The following is a 22350-nucleotide window of genomic DNA, read 5'->3' on the forward strand; positions in this document are numbered from 1 at the left end:
ATAGACATCACACATTCTTTTAGCCCTTTTGTTTTTTTAAAAAATAGGGTAGGCTAGTTGTTTTATTCCTAGTTCTGTCAGTCTTTCTGAATTAGCCCAAAAGGCTGCTCTGCAAGTGCTGATCAAGGGATTTCAGTCATTTCTTACAATGTGACTGTAACACAGATTGATTGGAATTTATGCAGTAATAGAAAGGTTAAATATTTTGAACTAGAGCTCAGAGTCAGACTTGACACTGACTGAATAACTTCATAAGCTACTCCTGACCTCGGACCATCCTTTTCCTCACTCTACTAAGTTTCTTTGAAATACTAGAGGATGCAGACCTTCCTGCTAAAGCTCACACAACTTAAACCCTCTGCAAAGCCTTTCGAAACCATGGGAGACAAAATCCCTTAATAATAGAATATTTATGGGGGGTAAAAAATCAGGAATCAGAAGCCAATTTCATTTACAGGCTTTATTATAACTTCTAAAATGTCTACAATAGCACAAAACACCAGAGCCCTGCAAGAAAAGCAGCACTATGAAATAAAGACACCAGGCAGTGAAAGAACAGAGACTGTAATGTATAGTCAAGGTGCCAGACTAGCTTTAAATAAGCTCACTCAGGTTCCAGAAGTAATCTAGCCATGACAGCAGGGAGGTCAATTTGGGAAAGCTGTCTGGGTGCGGGAAAGAGCTGAACCTAAGCTAACATTTTGACCTCTCCATGTAGCAAGTACTTTCAAGGACAGAGAAATTTCATTTTAAAAAAAAAAAAAAAAAGCTTCAAAGGGATGGAAAATAAACCAGGTAGGCAGTAATCATTGTCCTCTTCCCAGCTGTGTCATGCATTTTAGTTCAAATTCAGAATTGTCTGGATATTTTGAAAATCTTTAATTAAATTCGCACAGCGGTTGTGAGCAGTATGTCAGATTGCCATGACTGACTCATGAGACCAATCCAAATAACCTTCTTCATCCCAAATCTTAAAACAAAGTTATCACCTAAGAATCTTTCACTACTGCAACAACTCCAACTTAAAACCAGAAGCCCTCTATGAGTGTTATTTCAGAAACAGGCCACCAGAGAGCTGAAATTTAAAACCAGATGTTACTTTCCTTGTGCAAGGTGGCTGAAGTAAACATGACATCTGCAGGAAAGCAAATCACGGCTATTTCAGACTGTAAATTGGAAACAAATTGAAGGCTAAAACTCAAACAGGTTTAACCTCCAATTCTGAATCAGCACAATGCCCAGTCCTCATTTCAGAGGCAGATAAAATCCAGCACATCAGCTCCCACTCCTGAGCAAAGATGCACTTAATAGAAGTGGCAAAAAGTGAAAATGGAAACTGATGAACAGAAGTGGTCATGGGCACCACATCCTTCAAAAACATGATGCTTCTTCATTTGTTTTACAGGTCAAACAAGCAAAGAGGTCTAAGTGTGCAGCAAATTTCTACATTTAACCTGTCCCAGCCATTTTAAGTAACATACACTCAAAGACAACGCACTTACATATGAAGTATCTTCAAAAAGCACAAGTGATCAGCTCTGAGCTAGGTCAGTGCTGTGACCTGTAATGAGTCCTAGTGAATATAACAAAGCTTATTTTCTGAAACTGTATTACACATGAACAGAACATGGAAATTTTCATCTCTATTTTCAAGTGCCAGATGGATGCAAGGAGAACTGGAAGTTGTTTAATCTTACTTTGAGTGCTGCGTGTGAGTGCAGTCCTGAAGGGCATAGCTGATCCATTTTGCAAAGACAGAAAGGAAAAAGCAACCCTACGAGCATCCTTTTGTTGCTTACCTTTTAATTTTCATATTTTCATATATTAAAAGTCTGACCTTGATGGTCACCAGCACGTCTAAATGAAGTAGGCTTAAATCCTCAGTCATTTATGATCCGATTTAAAAACCAAGTTCTAACTAACATAATGAAATTTTACCTTTAGGGTAATATTGGACTGAGAATTAAAAAAACCCAAAACAAACAACCCAAAACAAAAAAACCAAACACAAAGAAAAGACAGACCCAAAATGTAATTAAAGCAATGTCTAAATATGGGAACATAACAGCAAATGGCTAACCAGATGTGCTTCCTAGAACTTTTAAGGGTTCTTTTATCTTTGTGGTAGCCTGCAACAATGCCTTGAGCAAAATACATTTATAAAGGATAGGTGTTTCTTTGTTTTTATGCAGCAATGGAAAGGGGACTGACTGGCTTAATAGTAGCTGTTACACAGAATACATATGATATTATTATTATTACTACTACTACTATTATTATTATTATTAATAATAATAATAACAATAATAATAATGATAATAATAGAATATTTGATGATATTTTAAACATTCATATGCAATAATTACTGTAAGGAAAAAGGTTTAATATGTATTAAAAATAGAAACTCACCAAAACTCACAGCACCTACAGCTTTATACTGCTAAATTAATCAAATGTAAAGTACTGACTCCTCTGAATATGGGCCACATACAAGTTTTCTTCTGGGTCAAAAATAATATGTGGAGATTATTAAACCTTTACTATTAGATAAAAGTAAAGGAGTTTAATGAACAGTTATAAAATGCATTAAAAATGGTTGGATGCAGAAGATGCAGCAATAGTTAGTTGTACAATGCTGTACTGATAATACCATCACAGTATAAACACTTGTATAAACTTGGAATAAAGTTATTTTCAATCTAAATCAACAGTTAGGGTTGAGAAATGAGCTTAAAATAAGACTTCCTTCTCTCACCAATTTGACTTTGATTTAAAATTCAGATTAGCTAAAAGGGAGTAATTTCCTGTTTCATTTATGCAAAAATAAGGTGGCAGACTGACAAAAGGATATTTTTTTCTGCATATGCAGATACAGGTGCATATAAATCACCCTTTGTCAGGGCAGGAATTCTGTAAATATGTTCGACACTTATTAAAATATCTAATAAAGCATCTCTAGACACTCTCTTTCACAGCACTGAAAATAAATTAGCAAGTGCAGATATGTCTACTGTAACCCCTTGAGTAGTCATAAGTGAAAACACCCTTGTAAATTGTTACATTCTTTTACTGATATGACTGAAATTAGTTTTATAATTGATGTTAAAGACATGAAATTGCTTTGAAGCATTAACAGATTGATCATCTAAATAAATATTAGAATCAAGAGAGACTTTGTCATTTTGTGCTCTACTTTTCTAACTGAAAATTATTCTCAAGATAATTGAAAAATTATGTAAAGAAACATTTATTCTTGCTAATTTTAAGATGGGTTGAACAACTTGTTGGGAAAATTCTATTTATATTATCTCCAAAGATAGAGCATTTATGCCAGTTTTTCCATATGAAACACAATCTTTACAGAAGAATTTAAGCAAATGTATTATTCTTAGATTCTAGTGTGGAAATGCCTGTACAGTAACCTTGCCATCAAATTGGGAGTGTCACAGAGCTATGTAAACTAGGAAAGCTTTGCAACCTAAGTTTATAATGCATATGAATATGCATTATAAAGGTATGCAAAACCTGATTATGCCATTTTCATAACTGGAATGTTTTTGTCCCCAGGAGGCTAACAGCTTCAGGAAAAAACTATTCATGATACACATAACCAATTTACCAAAAAATTTACCAATAAAATCTTCAGATTCTGGGCTACACATTTACAAAATCTTTAGCTGTGGCCAACCAAGTCCATATAGAAAAACTGATTACGTCCTCATTATATATAATCAATCTTTTGATATCTCCATGGTTGTGATTAATTTTTTTTTTTATCTTAAAATATATCTTACAGGGAAGTCTTCCCAAATCCTGATTTTGAGATCAGCCTTGGTGAATGCTCTCAGTGCATCCAAAACAAGTAGAATATCAGCATATTTTGAGGAAAATTACAGGCATCAGCTTCTCAAGGGAAAAAAAAAAACAAAAAAGGAATAAATGTCTCTGAAATTACATCTTTGAATAGTAAGAGAAAAGAAAGACAAACAAAGCAAAGTCTTCCTTCTTACACACACTGAATAGCTTAGAAAGGCACCCACCTACAGGCACAATGACAGCAGCTGTAGCATCTCACCTCTATCAGTCATAATCTAGAACAGTGCCACTTTCTATTAACCAAGCAATAGGGGAACTAAAATTACTTCTACTGGTCTACTCAAGACACTTGGGTTGCTCCAGTGCATTTTGATGACTTAATTAGGAAGACGGTGCAGCACATGTGGTTTTCCAGCCAGGTTCATCACAAAGGCCACATCATCAAAGCACAAGAGTTGTGTCTTCTACAGCTAGATTAAAAATAGGGATTTCTTCATTAAGTGTCTTGCAGCTGACTGTGCCTCTTGGTTTGTCTCCATCTATTCAGACAATTAAATAAAGCGTCATGCTTTATTTATTTCTTTTTAAAGGCTAATAAAGAAGCCGTGAATTGAAGTACAGCTGGCAATCTTTTTATTTATTAAGACCTCAGTGTACACAGTGACAATCTCTGGAAGGCAAGGCACGTGCTGGGATTTTTTTTCTCCCTTTTTAATATAGGTCCTCTTTGTGGCACAACATTTCTTTTAATAGGAATTAGAAACCTTTGTCATCCTCTCCAGCAGGGACAGGAATCAGAAAAAAAACAAAAAAACAACAAATCATAAAAAGCCCAAAACAATTAAAAAAAAAGACAAAATTAAACCTACCATCCAACAGAGAAAACCTAAGCTCACACACTAAAAAAAAGCTCCCAAATGTGAAATCTGAGTACACAAATCTGAATACTTTGAAAAAGAGGGGTAAAAATGACAAAACTGTAAAAATTATCTGGAATATAATTAAGTCAAAACATTTAAAATTTGGTCACAATACTCCAAATTAATAAAAAAATAGCAATTTTCTTTTACTTCTATCAGCAGGGATGGATGACTAAAAAAATTATACAAGTGTTATGTAGGTATATTAACTGAAAATATTATATGAGATTTACTGCACGCTTTTCATTTCCTGATAACAAGAAATTATTATCTCTTGTGTTATTGAATAATCTCATTTGTATAGCCACAATGGAAATTATGCATGGTAATCTCATACCATGGAAACACCATAATATTTCCTTGCCAACAAATACATTGTATCATGAGGTAGTGGGATCTAGCATTAGTCCATGCATATTAGGACAATTTAAAAATATTCTACAAGGGAGGATAGCATATTGCTCTGCACATCAAAGAAATGCTCCATGAGGCAAGATGACTTTGCAGTTTTAAGAGTTACTAACTGATAATTGTATGTCATGATGCATATTTACAAAGGCATATGCACATGCATACAAAAAAATCCGTGGTGAAATGAGATGATCTCGGTGGTGGCTTTTTCTGCAAGAGGTTTAAGGATGGCCTACACACTTTGCAGTGATAGGAGAGAAGGAAGAGGCCAATGTGAACACAAATGTGGTGTTTACCAGAGCAGAGATAGCAGTTTCTCTTAACTCCTTATCTTTCTTTTTATTCACTCAGCCTAAATCAAACCCTCTCTTTGGAGGGTCTAGCCAAAATGTGTGGGGTGTTTGATTTGGGTTTTAGTTTGGTTTACTTTTTTCAGTTCTGAACTGACAACAATTTTCTATCTGTTTCAAATTAATTGGATGTGTATGATAGAAGCACATCTTTCTACATGTTCCTTGACCCCAGGAAGGCCTAAACTGTCAATCTACTCTCCCTGAATTTGACCTTGACTTCCACAACCTACAAACTTGGTGGCACTTACAAGTGGAAGCAATGCATTAAATCATCACTCCTTGCTTCACATCGCTTACAGATGCATTTGTCACTGTTACATTAAATTAGGATCACAAAAATGTAATTTATGGCCAAGAGTGACATTTCATAAAGCCTGTGAAAACAAAATTACCAGGGAACGTGCACCAAAACACAGTATTTCTTGCCACTCCAGTCTGTCAGCAGAACAGATCCTCCATGATTATGCTCTCTACAGCAGAAGTTATGTGATGGGAAGTGAAGAGCATGATAAGATGGACCTGGGAGCTTGGTTGGTGAGCTGGATTTGAGCTGGCACTGTGCCCTTGACCTAGGGAAGGCTACCAACATAGTGGGATGCTTTAGTGGGAACACAGCCAGCAGGGTGATGGGCTCCCTCCTGTTGTCATTCATGAGAGCACATGGAAAGTAAAGAAAAGAAAAAGGGAAAGGGGAAGGGAAAAGGAAAAGGAAAAGGAAAAGGAAAAGGAAAAGGAAAAGGAAAAGGAAAAGGAAAAGGAAAAGGAAAAGGAAAAGGAAAAGGAAAAGGAAAAGGAAAAGGAAAAGGAAAAGGAAAAGGAAAAGGAAAAGGAAAAGGAAAAGGCAAGGCAAAGAAAAGAGAAAAGAAAATAAAAGAAAAGAGAGCACATCCAGTGCAGACTAAATCCATGTGCCTTCCAACCTAAGGAGTTCCCTGATTCCATGAGTGTTCCTACATCTGAGCTATTCACTTCCATTCATATCTACATATGTATGTATTGAATAAAAAATAGATAAATGTTATCTTCATTTGGGCTCAGATTCAAGGACAGAAATGGAAATTCCATGGAATTTGAGGACATATTGTTAAAAATCTGACTCTTTTAAATCGTATCCTTCCTCTTTCAGAGTTAACATTACTCTGGGATTTTCAGCCCTGATAAAGCTGCACCTTCTCAGGTACAAGGTTTTTATTTGGATATTTTTTGCTTCTGTCCTTTGCCTTATTTTCCCTGTGACCTAAAAATCAAGCTTTGGAGGGCTTACTGGCTCATCTCATAATAACCAACAGCACTTTACTTTCAAGTAATACAAATTTATAATAAAAAACCACAATGTCCTGCCACTTTTTTTTTTTTTTTTTAATATGAGCTTTGCTGTTGGATCCTTGCTCAGAAAAGGTGAAAACTATCCTCAAGTACCTCCCAAATGAAAGAATTAAAATCCATGTCCACCACTCTTCAAGAAGTGCCAACATCACTTCATTTTCTTAGCTCAATGATTCTTCACTCTTCCTTTAGATCTTCATGATCAGGTGCTTACATGAAATTCAATAATTCAGTTCTCTGTCTCTCTGCCTATGCCAAAAGACAGCCAATAGATAAATTATGGGTTGGTTGAGTTTGGCTGAACATTCCCTTTTTTAAACACTGTTCTCAGAAAAAGACCTGCATAACCACAAAACTAGTTAAATTCTTCATCTGAGCTATTTGATACCTTGTTCAGTCATTGACAGATTTACTTTGAATATTTGACTGAAAATCCATTCAGGCACTTAAAAAGTACAGAAGGAATCCTGAATGCATGTTACAAGACTCTGGTTTTCTTTATGAAGCAGCAAATTAAGATCTTCCAGTGCTAGGAAACTTTTTTCAATATACCTTCACAAGTTTCAGAGAAACTAGAAGAATGTGGAATTTCTTGTCAAAATGTATCAATCAGACATACAAATCCTAAGTACCATATTCTGAGAACAAGTTCAGTAATGTTAAAAGTAGGTCAAAAATATAAATCTTGTTTTCTCTAGCCAGAAGACAAAGTTTTGAGAACTAAAAAGTTAAGTATGGTTTAAAAAAAATGATACCAAACAATTTAGTTACTTACGTTACTGAATTATGATTGACTTGACAAAAGATCTAATGAAAGAATATTCAGATTCCAGAACAATTGCCTCTTTTTCACTGCCTCTAAGATGCTATAATAAGCAATCTGAATTTAAGGGAGTTTCATTATGAACAACTGTTTCTTGTTGAAAACAGGCAAACAAGTTAGGATGGTGAATTTATTTCCTGTAGTGTTTCAGTAATAAGACAGGAAGTATTAGGGAAAAGGAAATTTAAAATATTACTTTCTGCCCCAGGAAAAGTCAAATCCTGATCTGATCCACTTCAGTAAGCTTCTATGACTGCCAAAGAGAGTTGTTTATGTTTTTTTACATTTACTCCCATGAATAATTTCTCAAATTTATGTTTCATAATGTATGTTTTATGTCTCTTATATATCTGCATCTCTTGAAACCTATTTTCTGGAGAATTAATGCACAATAATTGTAAATCACAGAGTTCTAGAAACTCTGCCAAAAATTTCTCAAAAACCTGGGTTCAAAAGAGGTATTTTTCTTATCTTCCTCTCCTAAGATCTACAGAGAATTCTGTTGCAAAAATCTATTATAATCTATCAGGATCGTGCAAAATTTCTCTTTGTTTGTTTTCAGCATTGCTGACAAATTTGTCATGTTTTTACAGGGCTTTCTTTGTGCAGGTATCTCTGTGAAGCTCAAGAATTAATGACACACAAAACAAGTGGCATCTGCTCCAGTTCCAATGGAGAGATCTTCCACAACACACACTGAAGAATCAGGTTCCAAACCCAGCCAAATTCAGCCAGAATGCTCCTGTTGTCTTTATTAGAAGCCCAAAAATTGGTAAGCTTGCAGTTATTGATGTTGAAAAGAAAAATCAGTTTAAATTATTAACATCTTTTGCTGTATGTCAGATGTATAGTTGGTTTTTTTTGGGGTTTTTTTGTTTTGTTTTTTTTTTGTTTGTTTGTTTGTTTGTTTGTTTTTTGACAGTCTAGGAACTGGTAACTTTAAAATACTTTAAAGACTAAACCGAAAACACAGAACTCAACACATGCATCTAAATATAATATAGCATTAGTTAATGCTGTGTTTTCTTAGATCAGTGCACTCTAAAATCAGCTATCAAGTTTTCCATCTTTTAAATATGCAGAGCAACTGGCAAGGAAAAAAAAAAAAATCACATCTTTCCCAGATAGTGTTCAATCCCTGATTAAATAAAGATGTGCCAAGGCAGAGATACTTCATGCCTCAGGAGACAGCTATAGTGGAATTGTGAGTGTATTTTATATGTGAATTAGAGGTAAGATGTAATGACATGAGATGAAAGGCTCAGCCATGGTTTTAATAAAGGGGGGAGACAGTGCTTCCCTGTGGACCCCATATGCAAAAGAGTGAGACTCAACAAGAATATATGAAAAGATTCAGCAAAAACTACAACAAATGTTTCAACATTATAAGGCTACTATTAAAATTCATCACATTTTACTGAAGCTGAGTATTCCAGATCTGACGGTGAGCTCTAACACATTTCTGATAACTTTAATTTCATATGACAAACTATGTCGTCAGTAAGGACGGAATAATTTCAATTTTTAGGTAAGACAGAACTGGAGAGTTTGAAACCATAACATTTCATTTTTTTAAATGTTTCTAATAACATAATATAAAAATAATTCCATTTAATTTGTTATTTTAAGAACATATTTTTAATTGCAATAAAATATCACAATTTAGTAGAACTGTGTTGGCAGACATTTTAGCTGCTTAGTGCTTTTAGCAATCCTCAGGAAAAGCTAGAACCCATTTCTCTATTGATTTTTTAAATTATTTTTTTTATGGCTACAACCGATTTCTAAAGAACCAGTATTTCATTTTCTCTCATTAAATTAAGGAAAAATTCGAGATTTTTTACAGTTCTCTCTCTTTCTGTACATTGGAAAAAAAAAAAATAAGAGAGACATGCCTTTGTAAGGAATAGACATGAAAAGAGCAAAATGAATGGGATGAACTGCTTAAAGGAAAAAAAAATAATCCTGCTTTATTTGATCTTTTGTGATAATCACACTCCTGGCACCCTGCCAGCAAGGCTCAGCATGCTGATGTCTGGCCAAGTACAGTAATCTCTTGGTTCAAGTCTGAGGTCTGTGATGAAAATTACAAAGCAGGGACAAAAATCAAAATGCCACTTGTGATTTTATTCTGAAACTAATTTGATGGAAAAAGCAATACAATGAAAACAGTCTTTTTAGTAAAGACTACAAAAGTATGACTAAATTGAAACCAATGCAAGTGGATGGAGGCACTGATCGTGCAAATACATTTGGATCTGCAGGCATTCCTTTTAAAATGAGCAGTAGATGTCTTTGTGACAGGTAAATTGCTTTGAGATTATGTTTGAAGTCCGAGGTCAAACTTTTTAAACGATAATTTTAACTTACATCTTTCTTTATTCTGGAGTCTTTCTTAATTTGAAACCAACAAAACAAGGAAATAAAAAAAAAAACCAAAAAAAACCACCAAACAACAAACCCCAAAACCAATTTATTTCCTTATTTTATTTTCTGTGAACCACCACTCAATGCAGGTGAACAAATCCTTGAGGAAATCTTTTTCCTTTTTTTTTCATTGAGTAGTCTATATTTGAGCTAGCTGCCCAGAGATATGGGGAAGAGAATTGTATAGCCACAAAATTCTGCATTCACAATGTATTCAAATCAGAAATTCAGCCAGTAAAGTCTTCTTAATTATTATTCAGATTGAAAGCAGAAAAAGCAGTAAAACCATCACGTTCCTTTTCTTTCTATATAGTTATTGTGTTTTCCTGGAAGATTGTACATCATTAGCGGAACTGATCAAAATTTGTTTAGATTTTTCTTTATAAATATTGAAAATTTTTTCGGAATTACTTGGAAGCTGCTTTTAGAGAGTTATTCTTAAACAAGAACCCAATACAACAAAACATTTTGTTTCCTTTGTGTTACTAGAACAAAAAATCCACTATTTGCTGAAGTGCTACAGGTTCCCTGTTTTACCATCACCTTCTTTATAAAGTTAGGACAGTATCTTGCCATTTTTATCCACACTACTCCTCTCTGCACTGGTAAGAATTACCATATGCAAGCACCAGGACAATTCCTGATCTCTGGGCCTCACTGAAACACTGCATTCCAGCATTCCCCAGTTGCTATTTTGCTCTTTCTTCAGGAAGGTTCTCTATAGATTTCCAATTCTCTTTGATATTCAAGTCTGTTTCCTCACTCGGTATCTTCCACCCACCGACTGTGCTAATCAAAGGAATGCTTTAATAGCTGCCTTAACCTCTTCTCATATTTTTATACCACTCCTTTTCTATATTTTCTTTTGAAGTTAAAAAAAAACCCAATCATTGCAGCACAGACAATACAATTAAATTACCAAATTCTGCCAGTTACTCATGCAGATATGCTCACAAATTTCTCAACTCCACACATACACACATTTTAACACCCAGAGAGAACTTCAGGTATATTCATGCACACTCTCACGTGGACAGCAAAAAAAACTATGAACATTTATGTTTAAATAAAAGGTACCTACCTGGAATGAGCTGACCCAGTAACTGATGGCATCTGGAAAGGCTGAATACAGCTACCACAGCCAGAAAAGGATAATGTTTCCATTTCATGATGTGTCCCTGCTTGCATTACACCAGCTCGGCTGCGCTAACGTCAATGTCACCTGCAATACACCGTGGAAACAAGAACAGAAGAATTAATGGTAAATTGAGGTGCTTCCAAATATTTTTGTCTAGAGTAATTCTATGAAAAATGCTGGTTTCAATACAGCTTTAGCTATTAAAACAATGTTAAATTATCTAACAGTTAGGCAGCTGAAAACCACAACCAGAATATTAGCTATCCTTGCAGAGCAGACAACCACAAACCAGATGTTTTAAAGGGAGACATGAGGATCCCCATAGAGCACATATGTGTTTTAAAGAGCTGCATGTTGTTTGGTTAAGTTATTAAAGAAATTGCTCACTTCAACAAGATAATTAAGTAAATGTTTAACCCATCTCAGTGCAAGGAAATACTTAAGCCCTTACGTAAGTTGAAAACACTGCTGAGGTTATTCAACTTACTATGAGAGCAGGGTAAAAACTTCACTTTAGTCCTCTTATGAAATGATGTTTTGCTGAAGGAGGATTACAGATAATTTTACCCAGTAATAACTTGAACAGTTAAGAAAATTTTCTGGTGAGTTTCTATGTTCTAAAGGGCAGAAAACTTCCATCTGTTTGACAGGAAAATGGAAACCTGTGAAGTAAGACAATATTTTGAATTTAAAAAGAAATCAGAAATTTTTAACCAATATATGACTTTTAGACACACCTTTCTGACCACCACATCTGTAGATTAAAAAGCATTCACAGCTCTTCTGGTGCTTAAAAGTCATCTCTGCTCATCCTATTCATTTGTTTATTCTTCACCTATGTCAGTGCTCGGTACAGACTTATCCAGAATGGAAATGCTGGGGTTTGAAGAGACCCCTGAAGATCATCCAGTCCAATCCCCTGGCAAAGGAGGGTTACCTGGAGCAGGTTACATGGGAATGTATCCAAGTGGCTTTGGAATGTCCCCAGAGAGGGAGACCCCATGGCCTCCCTGGGCCTCAGGCCTTGTTTTCAGCCTATTCCTGATGCCTCTCCCCTAAAGCTTTCTAAAATACATATGGTGTTTTTCAGATTATTTCAGTAGATTTCTAAAAGCAGTAAGATGCTTTTTAGATAATTAAATACATGTAATCTGAAATTGGATTTATTATTTTGTTTTGGCTGGTTTATTTTGGGAGAGGTTCTTTGTTTAGTTTTTCTTAAGGGGCCTTTCTCCCAGTACAAACACAAATGGATGTGAATGTAACATTCCATATATTCCATAGTATCTGGGGCTCATGTCAAGGTCTTGATGGTGAAAACAGACACTGTTTTAAGTGTCTGTCAAGTTATGAGATGTGCCAAATTGCCTGACCCTAACCAACAATTAGAGACCACCAAGCAACTGTAAATCTGATGTATGCTGACACATCAAAATCTACTCCAGCAATAAATAATTATGTTAGATTTTGATAACTCTACAACTACACTTCTTATTTCACTCTCCTTGTCCTCTTTGTAGTTAGTGTGTACTCAGAGATGACCAGTTTGGATGATGAATCCTATATTATCTAAATGCCAGCAGACATAATTATAATAGTGAAGGAAATTACAGTGACACAGTCACTTGCTCAATCTGTTGGGATGGAGGAGTTTCATCTGTAAACCTAATACATATTTAATGAATACAGATTGAAGAGTTGCATGACTACTGGGAGCATTCAGTGCCACCTGACACTTTTAGATGTTCAAAAATGCATAAATAAGTTTAATATTAACAGATTCAATCTCCTACACATGTTGCATTTTAAATTTTCTTTTTGTGTTGAACCTGTGCCTCTACTATCTTAGCAACTAGAAATAATAGTAACCCATTTCCTATTACAATTACCTGTATCCTAGGAAATATTTTACTTTTTTTTTTCTCATTTCAACCACACTGCACACAAAAACTCCAGGTTCCTTCCATTCTCATTCTTTTAATTTCCCCTATCACTCATATGGTTGCTCTTCTGTTGCAAAGAGCTTGACAGCTCTTAATAGCAGAATTAACAGCAATTAATGGCCAAGGTGTTACATGCTGCTCTAAATGCTGTTCATGGTATGACACCAAGACTGAAATGAGGATTTGCAGGCTCAGACCCTTAGAGTATCCATCTCTTTCTCTGTACAGTAATATAGGTTTACTCTGTAAACTATTTACTACTTTGGTTCCAGACTCCCATTGTTTCTTCACCTTTACTTCTGCTGCAAACACAAGACTGAATGTTGTTTCTAACACAAAGCTGAGGAGGCAGCCCTTAGATTTTGCTTCCTCAAACAAAACCAGAAAAAAAACAAAACACTTTCACTTCAAGATTTACTTTGTCATTATAATGTGAGGTAAAGGAACACTGAGGTGAAGGAGGAGGAGAGAGCAGGCATCCATACTGCAGCCCATGGAGGGCCCCAGGTGAATGTTTCCTGGAGAAAGCTGCAGTCCATGCAGGAGCAGGTTTATCCTGAATGATTACAACCCATGGGAACTAACTACTCTGGAGCAGAGGGAAAGCATGAGGAGGAAGAAGGAGAGGCATAGAGAGGCTCTTATGGACTGACCATAATCTCCAATTCCCCATCCCCCTGCACCACTCCAGGGAAAGGTGGGGTAGCAGAGGTAGAAGAATTGAGGATGAAGAGATGGAGTTGAGCCTAGGAAAAACCAGAAGGGCAGGACAGGGAAAGTTTCAATTTTTATCTTTTTTCTCACCATCCAACTCTATTTTAATCAAAAATAAATTCTGATCTTTAGCCAAGGTCAACTGACCCCAACTGTAAAGTTGCAGAGAAGAGAAGAATCCCAGGAACACACTTGATGGCACTCACCTTCTCTGTGAAGTTATGTCATGCATGGCTTCAAAATCTTGTCTTTCCATACTTCTCTCTTGCATTTACCTAACTGGTAGACTATGACTTCTTTTTAATCTCTGTATGTGACAGGGCTCCACAGGGAGCTCTGACCATGAGCGCTTGGCTGTTTAGTTAAAAGCTTTTCCACCCTCTAACTCTGCTTGTGGGCTTATGTTTGAAATATCACATTTCATTCTAAAACCTGAAATTATTTCAGTGTCATTACAAAGTTGTTCTTACAGAAAATTTCAGTGAAGACAGCTTTCATGAAGCCAAATAATTTTAATATGAAAACAGTGGTTTTTAATCTACAGTTTAAAAACAAATCCTGGAGGTATTCCTTGAAAACAATCTTGAATAGGAGGCTAATTCTCTTTATTTGAGGTACAGAGCTTCTGAAAGAGAAGTCCTGATCACTGGAAAGATAAAGTAGAAAGAGTTGTCATCAGAATAGTTTTCAGATAGAAGCTGAGTCCAGCAAAAGAGAAACAAGATCTTTCTTTTCATCATCTACTGCCACAGTGCCACAATTCTTGCGCTACACAACAATGGAAGAAACACCCAGAAATGTACTGCAGTCAAAGGGACTCAGATGCAATTCTCTGCAATCATTTTTTCACTGTCTGACCTATAAAGCTAATACTGCAGAATAAGGACTGGCACTAATTAGATGCTGCCATTGACAGGAGAAAGATGCACTCAGCACAGACACTTCTGCTGGCCTGAGACCTCACCTCACTTTGTATCAAATGGCTACAGACCTTCACCAGAATGTGTAAGAAATGATTCAGATCCAAGGCCTTGTCCAGAGTGCACAATGAAGATAAACACTGGCTTCTCTATGACATTACAATCATTAAAGAATCAATGGCAAATTAAACTGCACGAGCCCAGAGGGGAAAGATGTAGCATGGTAAATGCAGGGAAATGGTCCAATCAATTATTTTCTTCCACTTCCAAAGTCTAGTGCTATTTATCACTATAGCCAGTGCAGAAGCAAAGACACAGACAAGATCAAACTTGTCTTTATTTTCATGTCTTTAGGGGTTTTGGGGTTTTTTCTCAAAAATTTGATGACTACTGATGCTTCTCTTGGGTAACCAGCCTCCTAAGACTAGATTTTGACTGGGTCTTGAGTAGAAAGAATGGACACAAAAGTCAGGTAATTAAGATTCTAATTTGTAAAAATTTGTAAAAATAACTTCTCTTTAAGAAATATGTGTATTTTGGCAAATATTGTGCTAAAGAAGATTGCTTATCTACAGAATGAAACAGAATTTTGATTTGCTGCGTACCCAACCATTTAGGAGTGAACTAGTGAAACTTCACCAAAAGTAGAAAAAAAAAATAAATAATATTCCTTTTGAAGCAAGATTAACTATTTTTGGAAGTGGGATTTTTTTAAAGCTTGTCATGCACTGTTAGGCCTGCTGGCAGTGGATGATCCTTCCCATACTTTCAATCCCTATCCTTATTAGTCAGACACTCAGTTATTTGGTCATCTCTGTTTAGACTGACACTACTTCTGAACTTACTCTCCTGTGCTTTACCATCAGTACAGTTATAGATCACTCAAATTAAGAACTTTCCTCTACTATTTTAAACATCCTGTCTATGTTAAAATAAATTTATTTGAAGTTCCAGAAGGAAGCTCTGCCCTATATTGTCTCAACTGTGTCCATTTAGGAGCAAAAAATGACAGGGAGTTGATGAACTAGGGCAAAAACCTGGTTAGCTTCTTTTTTGCTGTAAAGTAAATCTACTCTACCAAGATCAAAGCAGCTCAAAAATATAAATCTATTTAAACCAGAATAGTTATCAGTATAACACATCTATGGATGTGGACTGTCATCCTTTCAGTGACAGTTTCAGCAGCCATTCATGAAGTTCACCTTATTTAATCTTTTAGTACTCCCAGACATTTGCTTTCTTAGAACTGATTGTTAACAATCGGTTTTAACAGTTATGAGGCAAGATTTGCACTTTATTTACTTTAAGCTGTGATTTGCTTGCTTTTTTAATGCAATGAGAAACCCAAGAGTAAAATATTTATTGTTATTATTAATAGCAATGTATTAGCTCAATATACATTTCTAAGCTGGCAGGTGACAAACTTCTATGTAAAACAGTCTTACCCAGATCATGACTTGATTTCTGTATGGTATTTTTACTGCCTAATCAGTACAATAAGAATAGTTCCTCTACTATAATTAAAATTAAAAAGAAGCTGTGTCCATGCTCATCCCCTTGTACTTAAGCTCAGTCTGAGGCCTCAAATACGACAATAAAAACCAGTTTTTCTGCCACCAGTCTTGTTCTCATATACAATTTCTCTACTAGAAGCTCTGCTAATCTCTAATGTTTTCTTCATGTCTGACCATACAAACTGAGGTTAATCTTGATTAGAGGACAACTTGAACAAAGAAGCTTTCCTCAGGGAGGAGTACATCAGTGAGACAGAGCAACAGAACAGGATTTCTGTGTAAGGAAGCAATACATTTATAATGTAATATAAATATGCAATGTAAGGTATGGAACATGGAGAGTTAAGGAGTATAAATAGAATGAAAAACAAATTATATCATGAATTGCATTATCTGTGTCCAAGTTTTTTAAAAATTGTTCTTCAGGTATATAAGAAGCCATTTCATCTGTTTTTCTTCAGAAACATGCATATGTATGTGACACAAAAGGAAAAAAAAAAAAGGATAGGTCAGGTAGTGGTCTTCCCTTCAAGGGATGAATGCTTTAACAGAATCAAAATAAAAACAAACTTCCTAAGCAATCAATTCTAAGAGATTCCCCACCATTGCCACTCACACTGTGGCTGCCCTGCAGCAGCAAAGATGAGTTGGCATCCATTCATTATTGGGTGACATTAAGTAAAAATCAGCTCAATTAAAAGACTAAACACAAAGGAAAAAAGTTGTTGCATGGGGTTTTTTCTTCAGTCTTCAGGCAGGAACTGGGAGCACTTGAGAAAAGTGACAGTGCTCTGCAGGCTCCTGCCCCTGCCTGACCCCCAGAGTTCTGGTCTCTCTCAAGGACTCAAATTAGGTTACCAAGTGTTTCCTGCTCTCTGTCTTTGCTGCCTGCTCTGTCAAGAGCAATAGAGTCAGTGTCTGAGCATGCAGGGAAAACAAAGCCCACCTGGAATTCAGTCTGACAAGGAATGTGAAGGGCAGCAAGAGGGATTCCTACAAGTACATAAACAACAAGAGAAAGACCAGAGAGATAAGTGGGGGACATGGAGACAAAGGACATGAAAAAGGCTGAGGTAACTGATCCCTTCTTTTGTCTCAGTTTTGTTGGAAAGACCAACCTTCAGGAATCCCAGAACCAGAGGAGAAGTCTGAACTAAGGAATATTTGCTCTCAGTTGATCAGGCTAGGAAGCCCTTGAACCACCTGGACACACATACCAGCTCCTTGGACCTGACAGATGCACAGGAGAGACTCCTGAGAAGTGGAAGAAAGCAAGTGTTGCCTCTATCTTCAGGATTAAGGATTCAGGGAGGAGCAGGCCTCTTAGCCTCATCTCAAACCCTAAGAAAGTGAGGAATGAACCCATTCTGGAGACCATCTCCATATGCAGTTGTCAGCATGGTTTTATACAGAAAAAGCCATATTTAACCATCCTGAAAATTTCCTGTGATGAGAAGATTGACTTGGTAGATAAGGGGAGACCAGTGGGTATTGTTATTCCACTTGTTATTCCATAAGATCTTCATAAAGAAGCTGATGAGGTACGAACTAGATCAGCAAAGAGTGAAGTGGACTGAAAACTGCCTGAACTATAAGGTTTAAAGGATTTTTATCAGTGTCACAAAATCCATTCATGCATCCAGTCCCTTGCAGTACATCCCAGGGGCTGCTACTGGGTCCAACACTGTTCAATATCTTTACCAGGACAGTAGGGCTGAGTACACCCTCAGCAAGTTTGAAGGTGACATAAAACTGGGAAGAGTGGAGGAAGGTTGTACCTCTGCAAGCTGCAAGCTGGAAAAACCTCATGCAATTCTAAGGGTAATCCCAAATCCTGCACTGGGTGAGGAATAATCTAAAGCATTGGTATACCCTAGAGGGGAGCTGGCTGGAAAGCAGCTCTGCCAAGAAGGACTCAGTGCTCCTTCTGGACAAAAGATTGAGTAGCAATGTGCTCTTGCAGAAAAGAAGGCCAAAGGTATCCTGATTTAGGAATACCTAAGGTATTCCCTAGTCTGGGAAAGCACTGACAGCAGATAGGAGGAAGGGTTCCTTCTCCCTCTCCTAAGCAGAGGAGAAGCCACACCTGGGGTGATTTGCTCTGCACTGGGCTCTCCAGTACAAGACTGACAGTGGAGAAAATTCAGCAGAGGGGCACAAAAATGGTTAAGAGTTAGGAACATCTATCATTTGGGAAGAGGTTGGGACTCTGCTCAGTCAGCAGAAGACCTGGGGAATCTGATCCATATGAATAAATCCTTGCTGTGATGGAATGAAAAAGAAAGAGCCAAGCTCTTGGCAGTGGTGGCCAGTGACAGGGCTAAAAGCCCACAAGTTGAAACACAAAAATTCCACTTAGATATAAAAAAAACACTTCTCTACTGCAAGGGTGAATGCACAGTGGAATAGACAGCTGGGATAAATGTGGTTACTCCATCCTTAGATACAATTGAATCTTTAGATGTAAAACCTAATAAGACAGTCCCGAGCAACTAAATTATCCTCTTCCTACCTCATCTTTGATTATTCTGCTTACTGCCTAAGGAACATTGCATCAAAATTAGCAATTCATATTCTGTCTTGGGAAATAGAACATTACAAAATGTCCAGCACAGAATGAAGAAAGGCTTTCTCACTGAAAATTGGTCACAAAATGCTTAGAAGCTGTAGTGCAGGGTAACTAGAAAAACTGTCAGCATCAAATGGTCCTGGAGCAGGGGCAGACTGAATGAAGATAGCATGCTGGGGATGTTCTTTAGGGCTTAAAAGAAAAAAAAAATTTAAAAAAATAATGTGAATACAAAAATCACTTATTCTGTGAAAAGTCCTCAATTCACGGTCAATAAATAGAAAGTTGAGGAGGTTTGTGATGACATTTTTAGGGGAATGACCTTAGGATCCCACAGGGAAACAGAACAAGCAGATAGATGAACGTTTAAATCTGCTATGCAGCATTGTAAGCTATGGCCTGTCATCACTCTGATAGTTGTGCTCAGGTTGATTATTCCCCTGGAATGCAAAAATCAATTCTAACTTGCAGACTATTATTTTGCACAGACCTTCAGTATTACAGATTTTGTTCTCTATTTTATATTCAGTCACTCTCAGGGGAGCAATCAGAGGCCAAAAGGTAATTGGTAACAGTCACCAGTGAATTCACTGAACAAAACTTTCCTCAAATCCAGAAAGTGATTTCATTCTGCTAATTAGACCTTTTTTGTGGAAACTGCTGATATAGCTAAAAGCTGGGGGAAGAGAGAGGAGAAGTGAAGATTGTGTGTATCATCACTCATGCCTCTCTATTCAAGAGAGGGAAAGACATCAAGGTCTTAGCTAAGTTTTACATGCAGGGTAGACTGTGTGTGCACACAAGTGCCTGAGAGGAAGAGGTGATGTGGCTTTAGAGATCTTTAATCTGATAAAATTTACTTCAAATCTAGAGGAAGGTGACACACTTTGGGTCATTCTTCCCAAGAGTAACCAGACAGCCTCACGTACTTCATGCTGAGAGAACACAGAATTTCTCTGTAATTAAAATAAGTCTGCCAAAGGAACAGAATTGCCATCAACAGCAGCTTTAGCTGATTTGCTCCATGCAGCTCTAAAACACAAGACTTTTGAAACAGCTGTTTGGGATAGTTTTTAATGCAGTTTCATGTTTTTCAAAATTTTATCCCCTGTAGTCAGCCCTGCTTTCCCTTTCTGCATAATGAGGTACCATCTATTAATAAAGGACAAGCAAGTAAATGGGAAACAAGCCCTGTAGTAACTAACAGCACTACAGAAAACCCTGTGAGAAAATAAATGGAATTCAGACTTGGATTTAGATGTGGTACCATACTCATAGTATAAAACAGGGAGGGGAAAGTAAAAGCTGACAAATCTTGGTTAGTAGATGGATCATAAACTGAGACAAGGTATCTGCAAAGAAATTGCAGATAGTCATGTGAATAGAAATGATAACAAAATTAATTAATTATCTATAAGGTTGCTATCTTTAAAATTCTTTTCCTTGTTACAGTGAGATTTTTCCTTTTCTCTGATTCAACAACCAGGAAATAAAACTTCAACATGATTTTGAATCCAAACTACAAGACTGCCAAACATCACATACTTGTTTATACCTACTCAGAAGAAAGCAACTTGTATGATATGAAATAATTTTCTCATCATTTCTCAAGCCTGAGAGTTTCTCAGTTCAGGAGTCTCCTGCTGAATGTCAGGAAGAAAGTGGTGCTTTACTCTTATTACATCAGATAATTCCACCTTTCCATTCTACAAATTCCTTTTGCACATAAGTGGTCCAAGATTTAAGTACCTCCAGATGAAACTTAAATGAGTTCCTTCAAGGTGGTTTGAGTTACTTGAAAAAAAATGCTATCTTTTGAGAATAATTTAAATGTGTGAGAAATTCAGTAACAGTGTAATGAGGCCTGTGTTTTCCAACAGAATAATTTTAAAACCTGGAAAAATGTTTAAAAATTTTGTGCACAGTCAAGAATTGATTTAAATAAAGCAAAAACTCTCATACCTTGCATTACTGATACACTATCTCCTTTTGTCCCTTGGCAAATTAAACAAAAGACTCATATCTCAGCTACCAAGACTTTCAACAGAGTGTCTGGGAACTATGTTCTCTAGAACTATACACTCATCATTTTTTTAACAGGAAAAAAAAGACTGTAATTTAATTAGCCTTGATGTAATTAGTAGTTTCTTGATTTGTAAGAAATACTGTCAGTTTTCAAGCACTATTAAGTAGTGGACATTTGAAGAAGTAGTTGTTGTCAAAAGTGCTTCCAAGTAGAATCACAGTGAAAAGTAACATTTGATATAAAGAAAAACTGGTGTCTGAAAGGATAAAAAAAAATAAACCCAAACCCCTCTGTTTAACTGCATTTTGACTCCTCTGTTATACCTGATGTAAAAAAGCAAGGGTTTTTCAAAGGCATTAAGCTTTAAACATTCACAGTATCTTTGAATGTCCTCAGCAGCACCAGAAAAAAGGGATTCAATTTTCAAAGATAATTGTGTCAGATAACTGTCTCATCCCTTTTCAGAAACAATCTGATAAATACCTAATTACCAGCCAAGTGATTTCAGAGCCACACAGCTGGGCCTGAGAAAAGGCTACAGGGAATGACAAGGTCCCCTAAGGCCATCGAGAGCAAGAGGCATTTGGTTTGTGAATTACTTCATTTATTCAGCTGATAAAACGCATAGAAAGTCCCCAGAGAAAACAAAATATTCATAAAATGTTGAAATAACAAATAGAACTAATATTTAACCAGAGAGGTAAAATATTTTCAAATAACACAGAATTGCAAACTACAAATTACATTCCAAAATCCACAATGGTAATTAGAATCTTTAAAAACACTCATTTTTTCCAGAATGCATTTGTACACTACTCAGACTAACCTTGCCTTTTCTTGATACTGCTGTATAATAGGGAAATTGCTTTACAGTAAATTTATATTGCAATTTTGTTGCAAACTGGAAAAGCATTCTGATCTTAAACAATTATAGTCCTAGCTGTCAAACAATAAATAATTTATAAATTTTCACCAATGTTTAAAAACTCTCTCATTCTTCTTGAAAAAACTGGTAATACAGCAATCCTTTCTGAAAATATCAAATATCTTCACTTTTAAATTATCTCAATCAATTAAAAAATCCCACAGGTATTTCATGTAACACCTCAGATTTCAGTGAATCTTCTGAAAAATCCACATTGTAGAAGCCAATCCTGTAATCTTGCTGGATTCCTTGTGCTTGTAGAAGTGCTGCCCCCTGTTACACAGCCTAAATGCTAATGGGTTGGAGAGCACGAAATATCAAAGTAATGATGTAGGGTTCAGAATCACAGATGGGATGGAAAAGATTACTGATAATGCTTCCACAATATGAAGTCGAACAAGTTATATATTCCTCAGGCTTTATGTCAAAATGCAACAGATCTGTGGTGGTGATCTCAGAAGTACCTGTTTCTGACCTAAATCTGCTTCTAGATGGGAGCAAATCGATTGGAATTCTGAAAATGCA

The sequence above is a fragment of the Poecile atricapillus genome, chromosome 1 (assembly GCF_030490865.1).
Source record: "Poecile atricapillus isolate bPoeAtr1 chromosome 1, bPoeAtr1.hap1, whole genome shotgun sequence".
Classification (NCBI taxonomy): domain Eukaryota; kingdom Metazoa; phylum Chordata; class Aves; order Passeriformes; family Paridae; genus Poecile; species Poecile atricapillus.